We start from the raw sequence: 10,909 nt of genomic DNA on the forward strand, positions 1-10,909 counted from the left end.
AAGCCCGGGAGGAGAAGGAGAATGAAGAGGAGGATGGCTGCCCCGGGGAAGCCCTCCGGGACGGCGCATCCAAAGTTTCCAGGAGATGCTCCGCTCCCTCCCGGTCGCTGGGCGCTGGCACCGGGAGCAGAGGGCGACGCTGCCAGGACGGAGCTCTGGGGTGTCCCAGCCCCTCCAGGCGCATCCGGGGAGCAGCAGGCGCCCCTCCTCGGCCCCATGCCCCGCAGCGGATTTTCTGCTGCCTCCGGTGTGACAGGTGCATTGGGCACGGAGCTACCCCATTACCCCGCCCTGCTGCCCACCACTGTCACCCTCCTTCTCCCGGAGGAGTAGCGGACAAAGCAAATGGAGTTACCCTGCAGCTCCGTCCCCTTCCCTCCCTCCCTGCTTGTGCCTTTCCTACGGTTCCATCTGCCTCTGGCATGGGTCTCCCCCCACACACAATTGCAGCCTCTTGCAAGCACTGTCAATATTTCTTCCTCTCGCCTGCATTCTGCACTCGCCACAGCCACTCATTATCTGCTCTCCTGCTGACCAGGGCTGGTGTACTGCACCATCTGAATCTCGGCATGTTTGCTTCATGTTTCATTACACTCTTTGCCTTTTGAGGCTCTTCTCATTTGATCCATTTCTCTCCCTGTGCCCTAGAGCAGTATATATCTTAAATGCTTCATAAAATCTTGCAAGCAGGCAAGAGAGCACACTTGAAGCGTCAGCCTTCACTTCAGTATTTGCACCTCAGCAAGCCACAACATGCTTGCTGCTTTTCAGGCACACTGCTCTGGAAAACTCCACTCCAGTTGCAAGGCACTTAGGCTGCATAAGAGGTTGGTTAGAAGGACTGAATGTAGAGCAGGGAACAATGCTTGCTGCGTGAATGCAGAGAGAAAAAAGCCCCAAAGCTAGCATTTTCTAGAAGTGTTGGGGTCTGCTACATCTGAATTTCAGGATATTCAATGCCTTGGACAACTCTTGGCTGATGACAGAAGGAGAAACCCACCCATTTTTTGAGGTGCAGGATATCCATGAGCGACAACTGGCAAACTCCCTTTGCTTCCCATGGCTCTAGATCACACTGCAGCAGGTCTACAACTGCATGTGCCCTGTCCTCCCCTGATGACACCTCCTTCTGTCAGGAATGGCATTTGTTTGGCTCAAGCCAATATATACGTCCAAAGTAGTCTGGCTTTGGCTCCTCTCAGCCCTGGAGAGGAGCTGCTGGTTGCACATAGTGGAGGCAGATCAATGCAGGTTTATAAACCACATAAAAACACACAAAATTCCCAGATGTGGCATAATAGGAAATGATCTCTTGGAGATCAGAGAGCCAGAAGATGGGCAGGGAGCAGATCACATATGGGACAAGGGAAGGACTTGTAAAGAATGCATAAGGAGTGCCTCTGACATAACTTATAGATAGGTAAGGCAATCTATAGGGGAAGAGAGGAATGAAACCTCTGTTCTGCTTGGTCTGTTCATGTATGTTTGTCCAGATGGTCTCAGTAACCTTATATACACTATGGACTGGTTGTCTGTGGCTGTACTGGACATGATGCAGTGCTGTGGTTAAAGAGGAAATGTGCCAAGCCAGAGAACTGTGCACTGAGAAATCTGGGCTGAACATCACATTTGTGCCAAATTTCTACTTGTAGGAACAGTTAAAAAGCAACAGTTAAAGGTACCATGAAAGGAGGTTGAAAAAAATGGGCTTCAATGTGTTGCAAGGCAGATCTGATCATAGTATCATAGAATGCTTTAGGTTAGAAGGTACCTTTAGAGGTCATTTAGTCCAACCCAATGCAGTAAGCAGGCAGAGTCCCATCCAACATGACCTCAAACCTTTCCAGAGATGGGGCATCTGCTATCTCTCTGGGCAGCCTGGGACAGTGTTTCACCACCCTCAGTGCAAAAAGAAATTCTTCCTTGTATCTAGTCTAAATCTCCCCTTTCAGTTTTAAACCATTGCCTCTTGTTCTGTTGCAACAAACCCTGAAAAAAAGAATGTCCCCATCTTATAGGCCCCCTTTAAGTACTGGAAGGATGCAATCAGGTCCCCCTGCAGCCTTCTCCAGGCTAAATGACTTCAAGTCTCTCACCCTGTCCTCACAGGAGAGGCGCTCCAGCCCTTAAGTCATTTTTGTGGCCCTCCTCTGGACTTGCTTCAACAGGTTAGTGTCCTTTTTGTGCCGAGGGCTCCAGAGCTGTACACAGTATTCCATGTGAGGTCTCACCAGATGGAAGTGGAGGGAGGCAATCCTCTCCCTTGACCTGCTGGCCAAGCTTACTCTGATGCAGTCCAGGATATGGTTGGCCTTCTAGGTTGTGAGCACACATTGTCAGCTCACGTCCAGCTTCTCATCCACCAGCACCCTGCTTCAGTAAGGCAGAAGAGTGACAGTTTTCTGAAGCCAAGGGCCCCATTTGAACAGACAGCAGGAAGAGGCTGTGCACTGGGAAGGTGTCAGCTGAGCCAGCCAGGCAGCCCAGGAGGAAAAGCATCAAACTGAAAAGCTGAGTCAGACAAGGATGGAAAATAACGACTGGGCAGAGCTCAGCCTGTCAGATTTCTCTGCCAGACCAGTCCAAATGGTTGCCTCAGTTTAATCATTACATTTAATGCCTACTGGGCTTTGGGGCAGCCCCAACAGCTTCATGAAGGTATTAATTTGTTTTCATTTCTACAGACACTTTGCTTTTGATGTTGAATAAACCGTGATTTATTTCAGCTAAACCAATCCCGGCTGCTGCTTGGATTATGGCTGCAGGTAGTCCCAAGGACTGGCTAATTGTCCCTTCTGCCTTTGAGGGATGAAGTTGCCTCTGAGGACATGTAGCCTCCAGTTGAATTCAGGCTTTCTGTTTGAAAGGCACAGGCATGCAAGTATGGTCACCCGCCAAGCTGTGGGCATTCTGCTGTGACCTCAATCCAAGACATGGGAAAAAGCCTTGAGATGAAAGAGACCTGGAGAAGGGGAAATGAAGGTTGATATCCCTGAGATTTAAGCTTTGGAAATGTCATCTCTCTCAATGCTTTTATTTCCACCTCTCTAGCTCCAGATTCAAGGTATCAATCTCTGTGATCAAGGTTGCCTTCACAACCTGAAGGAATAAGGTAACAAAAAAAGGAGCTTGAATTCCAGGGAGTACTGCAAAATCTATGCAAAGCAGCTCATTTTTTAATTTCACAAATGCAGAAGATCAGTGTCACTGGTATGAGCTGCCTGAAGGGGCTATTTTTGTTCTTGAGAAGCTTTTCCCTCTATTCTAACAGAGATTAATTACAAATATTTACATCTATAGCTCCAAAAATGTGACAAGCAGTTTGCAGACTGCCTTGCAAAATATGTCTGTGGCATTGCAAAAGTCAGCTCTCTCCTCTGGGCTTTGTGCCTGGTCACTCACTCCTGAACAGCCAGCAAAGGGCAGGGACAGCACGCATCTGTAGCGCTGCCGCCGCTATTCAGAGCAAGAAGAAACTGGCGCAGTCAGGAACTGCAGTTTGTTAGTTTAAGATCAGGCCCCTGTCACTCAGGACCTGCCTCTATTCAAACCTTGATCACCCTCTCCCCGACCTCTGCTGGGCCATCGCTCCGACTTCACGGGCAGAATTTCGCTCTGCTCTGTAGTGAGAGAATGCATTTGTGCTAAAGTTGCAAATATCTGGTACTGTTTTAAGATATGCCTGGGAGCCTGGGCAGATGAGACAGCTGTCAAGATCTGCAGCATTCTGGCCATTAAAACTTACACAGCACATTACTGAAAGAGAAACATTATAGAATCATTAAATTGTTTTGGTTGGAAAAGACCTTTAAGATCGTTGTGTTCAACCATCAACCTAACACCACCATGGCCATTAAACTATGACCTGAAGTGTCATGTCCACACGTTCCTTAAATACCTCCAGGGATGGTGACTCCACCACCCCCCTGAGCAGCCTGTTCCAATGCCTGACCACTCTTTCTGTGAAGAAATTTCTCCTAATATTCAAGACAAACCTCCCTTGGCACAGCTTCAGGCCATGGCCTCTTGCTTTATGGCCTGATACCAGAGATAAGAGAGCCTTCTGTCCAGGGGAGACTCCTACCAAGGAAACTGCAGTAGGACGATGACTTCAAATTCCTTCTCTGCTGCTCAAAAAACCCAATGTAAATCAATATATGTTGTTAAGGAAGTGTCACATGCTGCCCCAGAGCTGACAGTAGAAAGTAGAATAACCAGGTTGGAAGAGACCTTCAAGATCATTGTGTCCAACCTATCATCCAACACTATATAATCAACTAAACCATGGCACCAAACACCCCATCCGGTCTCCTCCTAAACACCTCCAGTGATGGCGACTCCACCACCTCCCTGGGCAGCACATTCCAATGGCAAATCACTCTTTCTGTGAAGAACTTTCTCCTCATCTCAAGCCTAAACCTCCCCTGGCATAGCTTCAGACTGTCCTCTTGTTCTGGTGCTGGTTGCCTGGGAGAAGGGACCAGCCCCCACCTGTCTGCAGCCTCCCTTCAGGTAGAGAGCAATAAGGTCTCCCCTGAGCCTCCTCTTCTCCAGTCTAAGCAACCCCAGCTCCCTCAGCCTCTCCTCATAGGGCTTGTGTTCCAAACCCCTCATCAACTTTGTTGCCCTTCTCTGGACACGCTCCAGCAAGTCAACATCTTTCCTAAACTGAGGGGCCCAGAACTGGACACAGGACTCAAGGCGTGGCCTAAGCAGTGCAGTGTACAGGGGCAGAATGACCTCCCTGCTCCTGCTGGCCACACTGTTCCTGATGCAGGCCAGGATGCCATTGGCCTTCTTGGCCACCTGGGCACACTGCAGGCTCATGTTCAGCCTACCATCAACCAGTACCCCCAGGTCCCTCTCTGCCTGGCTGCTCTCCAGCCACTCTGACCCCAGCCTGTAGCACTGCATGGGGTTGTTGTGGCCAATGTGCAGAACCTGGCACTTGGATGTGTTCAATCTCATGCTCTTGGACTCTGCCCATCTGTCCAGCCTGTCGAGGTTCCTCTGCAGAGCCTCTCTACCCTCCAGCAGATCAACTTCTGCCCCCAGCTTGGTGTCGTCCACAAATGTACCGATGATGGACTCAATGCCCTCATCCATATCATCAATAAAGATGTTAAAGAAGATGGGGCCCAGCAGTGATCCTTGGGGCACTCCACTAGTGCCCGGCTGCCAGCTGGATGTGGCACCAATCACCACCACTCTCTGGGCTCAGCCCTCCAGCCGGTTCCTAACCCAATGCAGTGTGCTCCTGTCCAAGCCATGGGCTTACAGCTTGGCCAGGAGTTTGCTGTGGGGGACAGTGTCAAAGGCCTTGCTGAGGTCCAGTAATGGGAAGAGTATTTCCAGTACAGATGGTTTGTGAGCTGACTTATGCAAATAGGCATATTGGGAGAGAGGAGGTATTGCTAGATATAACAGAAGTCACACTGTCCTACAGCTCATGGAGCTGCCAAAGAGCTATACAGAGTCCAGTGATTTTAACAGGCTTTCAATCAGGCTTTCAATATAAAAAACCAAGAAGTGTGTTCCCAGTTAATCATCATCATCATCATCATCATCATCATCATCTCTGCCTTTTCTTAATTACAAATTCATACCTCTGTTGGAGTCACAAGTGGCATTTCCTTCCCTGTGTCTGTTTACGAGCCTGTGTAATCCCAAACATGTCCATTATCCCTTGCAAAGCCTGCAAAGAGAGAGGGCTGCCTGGCCTCCATACTAACGCTTAGCACAATATTTGTGAATTGAACTGTGGATATAGCAAAAGAGAATCTGTCTGGACCATTCACAAAATGAGCTTTGATATCCTTTTAGTAAGTAAAAAGCTGAAGGGAGGCATCAATAATTTATTAGCAGTTGGATTACATCCTCCAGTGCTTGTAGTTTTGCTGCCTTCTTGCAGGAAAAGAGGACAAAGGCACTATTGTCTCTTAGGTTGTGATGTCTTTGCATACTTTGATATGTTGGTGCTGGCAAAGATGCCTCATTTTGAGGGGCACTTTGACTCTCAGCATGATGATCATAGCTCCAGAGACTGAAAATGAGGTGAACCACCATCCTGTTTATGTGTGATGCCTTTCCAATCAGCAGCATGGAACGAGCTGGGTGGTACTGCTGCCACCCTGGCACACAAATACCCCTGTTATAAACAACAGATTTGGTGGCCTGAAAGACCTGAGTTTTAACAGCCAACATACAAAGCATGGGTGATAACCATGCAGGCTTAAGACAAGAATCATCTCTAGAGGGGTGAAGAGCTCCACATTCCTTGCAACCCCCTGCCATTGCCATCTTCTGACACTGTTGATTGTCTTCTCCTTGTTTCTCCGCCCATCTCCATGCTTCAGGCTTTTTGCTTCCATGTTGCTTGCCTCCTCTTCCATTGGATACCCCTGCCCTGCCTCTTACCATCTCTTTCATGGCACCAATGGTGCCTATTCTCAAGCTCTAGGCTTAGCAATGTTATTGATGTGTTGAGCAACCATGTCAGAATTTGCACTGCCATTGTGACATTCACTCTTTCAGAATGAACTCTTCTCCCTTCTCATCTATTCCTCTGGCTTGTGCCTTTTGAATTTGGCACCTGTCTCCTATTTCTCTCTTTCCCTTATCTTGCGTCTTCTGATGTGCTATTTCTAATACCTGAGCAATCACCATCCCCCACAGCTTCTTATTTCCCAGCTTTTCCAATCTATAAGTCCTGAGAAACCTTTCCTACTTCTGTCCCTATTACTGTCACCAACAGCTTCATCTCCACTTACAGCACTCTCTTGACTCATCCCCAAGAAGCACTTAGAAATAAACAAAGGCTATTCCTCTGCTAACTGTATTGGAGCAGAATTCAACCTCTCTTCAAATTGTTGCTCTTCCTTTTTGACCCTGCTTCAACCTCTGATGACAGAAACAGAACAGTTACTGTCCTCTCAGCCACAGGTAGGTCATGAAGGGCCATGGGCAGCATAAGGAGCCTAGAGCTGCCCCTGTTCTTCTTTGTGAGAGATGAGCAGCAGCAAAAAGTCTGCAGTAGTTCACCTACAGTAGTCCAGCAGCATCCTCTGAGACTGGTGGTGCTGCTCATGTTGTTTCGAGACTGAGCTGATGTACTTCGTTTTTCAGTGGGACTTGGTAGTTCAGCTTAACACTAGACAGGCTGTGTCTATTTAGAGCAAATGAGGACAAATGTCTTTTTACAAATAGAATAGAATAGAATAGAATAGAATAGAATAGACCAGGTTGGAAGAGACCTTCAAGATCGTCACGTCCAACCTATCATCCAACACCACTTAATCAACTAAACCATGGCACCAAGCACCCTATCAAGTCTCCTCCTGAACACCTCCAGTGATGGTGACTCCACCACCTCCTCAGGCAGCACATTCCAATGGGCAATCACTCTCTCTGTGTAAAACTTCCTCCTAACCTCCAGCCTAAACCTCCCCTGGTGCAGCTTGAGACTGTGTCCTCTTGTTCTGGTACTGGTTGCCTGGGAGAAGAGACCAACCTCTGCCTGGCTACAACCCCACTTAAGGTAGTTGTAGAGAGCAATAAGGTCACCCCTGAGTCTCCTCTTCTCCAGGCTAAGCAACCCCAGCTCCCTCAGTCTCAGATTTAATGGAGTGCTATGGACAGTGATGAGGCACTTAAAGCCCCCAGTTGCTCTCTCCCCAGCACTGAGGGGAAGGCAATCAAAGAGTAAAGCTAAAGGAGTGGCAATGAGAGAATGTGTTCACAATATTTTTTTATCTTCAATTGGAAAGATAGGTCCTTAAAGACAGTGTCTGACCAGATGAGCAATCCTAGGCTCAGCACCAGTGTCTTCAAGCACCAAAATGTGGTTTGTGTGGCAGGAAGAAAAGCAATTGCCTCTGACACGTTGTGGAGAATACCTAACAATCATGGGGCTTGGCCAACTTCTTTCACAAGTTAAACTCAGAAGCCCAAATCTATCCATTGACCTCCATGGCTCATGACTTCTGATGCAGAACAACCATCTGGGCAGTGCCATTTCAGAGCCAAGTTGACAATTTGGACAGTTCCCAACATTTTCCCATGGGAAGAAAGCTGGGCAGTTGCTGCTGCTGTATGTCTCTAAAAAGCAGCCTGCCAGTGCTCAGAGCTGATGTCCCATGCCAAAGAGACTTAAAATGTACGGCCCTCAGTGACAGACCAAAATGAAAAGGTGCACACTCACATCTGAGCCAGCAATGCTCCTGCAGGGTGACATTGAGCAAGCACTGGAGTGGTTGATGCTGCTTCTCCTATGACTGCTAGTGAAGAAAAGGGCTCTCAGATGTTGGCTTTTCTAGTGATACCACTTGCCACTAACAGGAGGGGGGTTCTCTGTCTCCTGGCAACCATCAACTTTTGCTCCTGATGCAGGCAACTCGCAATAGCTATAAATACTGATGTAAATAGGACCAATAATTAAAAACATCCAACACCAGAGAGGACTTGTTATCAGGCACATAGTGAGCCTAAAGAGAGTACTCTAGAAAGGCTCTCACATCAACCTGGTGGAGAAGTGTGTACAACTGAAGCTTTCTGGTGGCTTCGCTTCCATCCCCAAGTACGGAACCACCAGTGAGGAAACAGTCCTGTCCTGGTGCTAAGACAAAACCGGCAAAGCCATGTCTTCAGCGGATGAGGCAGCAGCAGAGTTCAAAAGTGACTCACCACTACACACCAGTGTTCCATCTAGGTATTAGATTGTCCCATATGACAACAATACAGTTCTGGTAGTTCCTTTAGAACACCTCTCTTCCAGGCATCTCTTCCACCTTGTTGGGCTGTCCTTTTGAACAGTTGTTTCTCATTAGGCTGCCTGTCTCTCCCTACCCAGAAAGCTGGGTGAAGCAGTGTGTGTTGCTACTTGAGAAGCACAATGCCAGCGCACTCCTCAGGAACTCCACAGCTCTTTATGTCACTCCCAAGGAGATGAGAAACCAGTTCTGGCTTCATAAGACTCCATGGGCAAGCATTGGCAAAGATGAGGCACAAGCTCTTTGCGTTTCCACAGCCCTTTACGTTTCCAAAAATGAAGGCAAAGCCCCAACTCTGTGCGACTGCAGTTTGTTCTGCCAGACCACTTAAATCATCAGGACATCACGATCATCACTATTGAAAGCTCTTGGCAGATCTAGCAGCATTAGCACAGCTATTTAGAGTTAAGTACTTCGGGCTCGGCTCCATCGGCAACATGAGCTAGCTGGCTGCTGGGCAGGCACCTACACCAAAGAGTGACATCCCTAGAGTGAGTGCACTGCAGAGACCACACTTCCTGTCCCCAGGGTGCCAGAGCTGAAGCCTGGGAGAGGTGAGCTTCCCATGGCTCTCCTTTCAGCAGAAGGTCTGGCTAGTACAGATGGGGTTTGGATAAAGCACGTTTACATCACTCTCATCCTCTTCAGGTGCACAAGTGTAAGGTTTCCCCCATAATATGACACTAAATAATCTGAAGAGAAGAAAGGAACAGATCCTGAATTGCCAACAAAATGGGCAGGAATCCGGAGATTTGCCAGGAAGGAGAATCATCTGAGCACATCCAGTGCTCTAAAGTGTCTTAAATTGCGTGACATGTCAGGCCTAGGCACTTTGACAGGCTTCCTTTAAAATCGATGACAGCTGACTTGAAGGCATCCACTGCATCACTCAGATTTGGGCAGACACATCCTGCAGCAGCAGCCGTGAGAGACAGTCTCCTCAGCACAGAGAAGCTGCATTTCTGAGCTGCTGCTTTTCTCAGTGATGATGGCAGGGGCAGAGGGCATTGTCAGGCAGGGTCAGCTCAGACACCCATTTTCATTTAAGCCTCCTGTGAAACGGTGGCTGTCAATGGTGACGCATCCACCATCTGTGCAAACACCGATTTTCACCTGCAATGCTCTTCAGAGGCAGCATTTGAGAGATCTGCCCTGAGTAAAACAGTTGCTTGACTGCCCTTTCTAATTTCCACAGCACTCTGTTCCCTGGAGCCTCAGCTGCACAGCAGCTTACTTTTAGCTGGGTGTTATTCTGGTGTTGCAATGAGGGAAGGGAAACCCAGTGTGATAGGCAGACGTTAAACAGACAGGGTGAGAAATGTCTCTATTTGCTGAAGATGTCTGTTACTTCAGGATATTTTAATTTAGTCTGGTAAAAATGGCATTTCTGTAGAAGCAATTGATGAAACAAACAACAAAGAGGAAATCTCTTGCTAACTGTCAAAAGCCAATACAACATTTGAGAGATGCAATGCTAGAGGTGAGTAAATTCTCTGCTCATTGGGGCTTCTAAAACATGCAAACCTTCTCCCTCACTTAATGATGACATCAATTCCCACTGGCAATGGGTGTGTGATCAGGTAGAGGTTTGCCCAGGGATGCCTAGCAGCCTTTCCTTGGTGATAGAGAGTCCCAGGGTTCCACCCCAAAAGCAGCCCATGGCAGCAGAAAAAGCCACTCAATGCTCTGTGCACGGCTCTCTGAGGATACATGGACACACCCCATCTCTGCTCACCTTCTGTGTTCTCCCACCAGCAAGGAGGCTGCCATGGACTGGCCACAATCCAGTTCTGCTCTCATTTCTCCAAGACCTTGTGTAGTTTTTTCACTAGCAGAGTTCTGTTATGCTGTGTGTGATGCCACTGTGGCTAAACCCCTGTCCTGCAGCTCAGGGCTCTCACTCTTCCAGATGGATTCCTGCAGAGGTTGGTGTTGATCTGCTGTTCAACCACTCCTTTGAGGCATGATGTATTACCATTCCTTCTGAGTTTTATGTTTAGCCCTTTACAGAGTTGAACCTTTAGCACAGGTGACAACTCACTACTGACTATTTTGTCTGACCAGACTCAAGTCTTTTTCATAAGAGAATACAAGAAAGGACTCACATCTTATTATCCCTTATTATCACCCATTCTCCCTTC

Source organism: Melanerpes formicivorus, unplaced genomic scaffold, assembly GCF_026170545.1.
Source record: "Melanerpes formicivorus ecotype bairdi unplaced genomic scaffold, bMelFor1.0.p_v2 SCAF_58, whole genome shotgun sequence".
Lineage (NCBI taxonomy): Eukaryota > Metazoa > Chordata > Aves > Piciformes > Picidae > Melanerpes > Melanerpes formicivorus.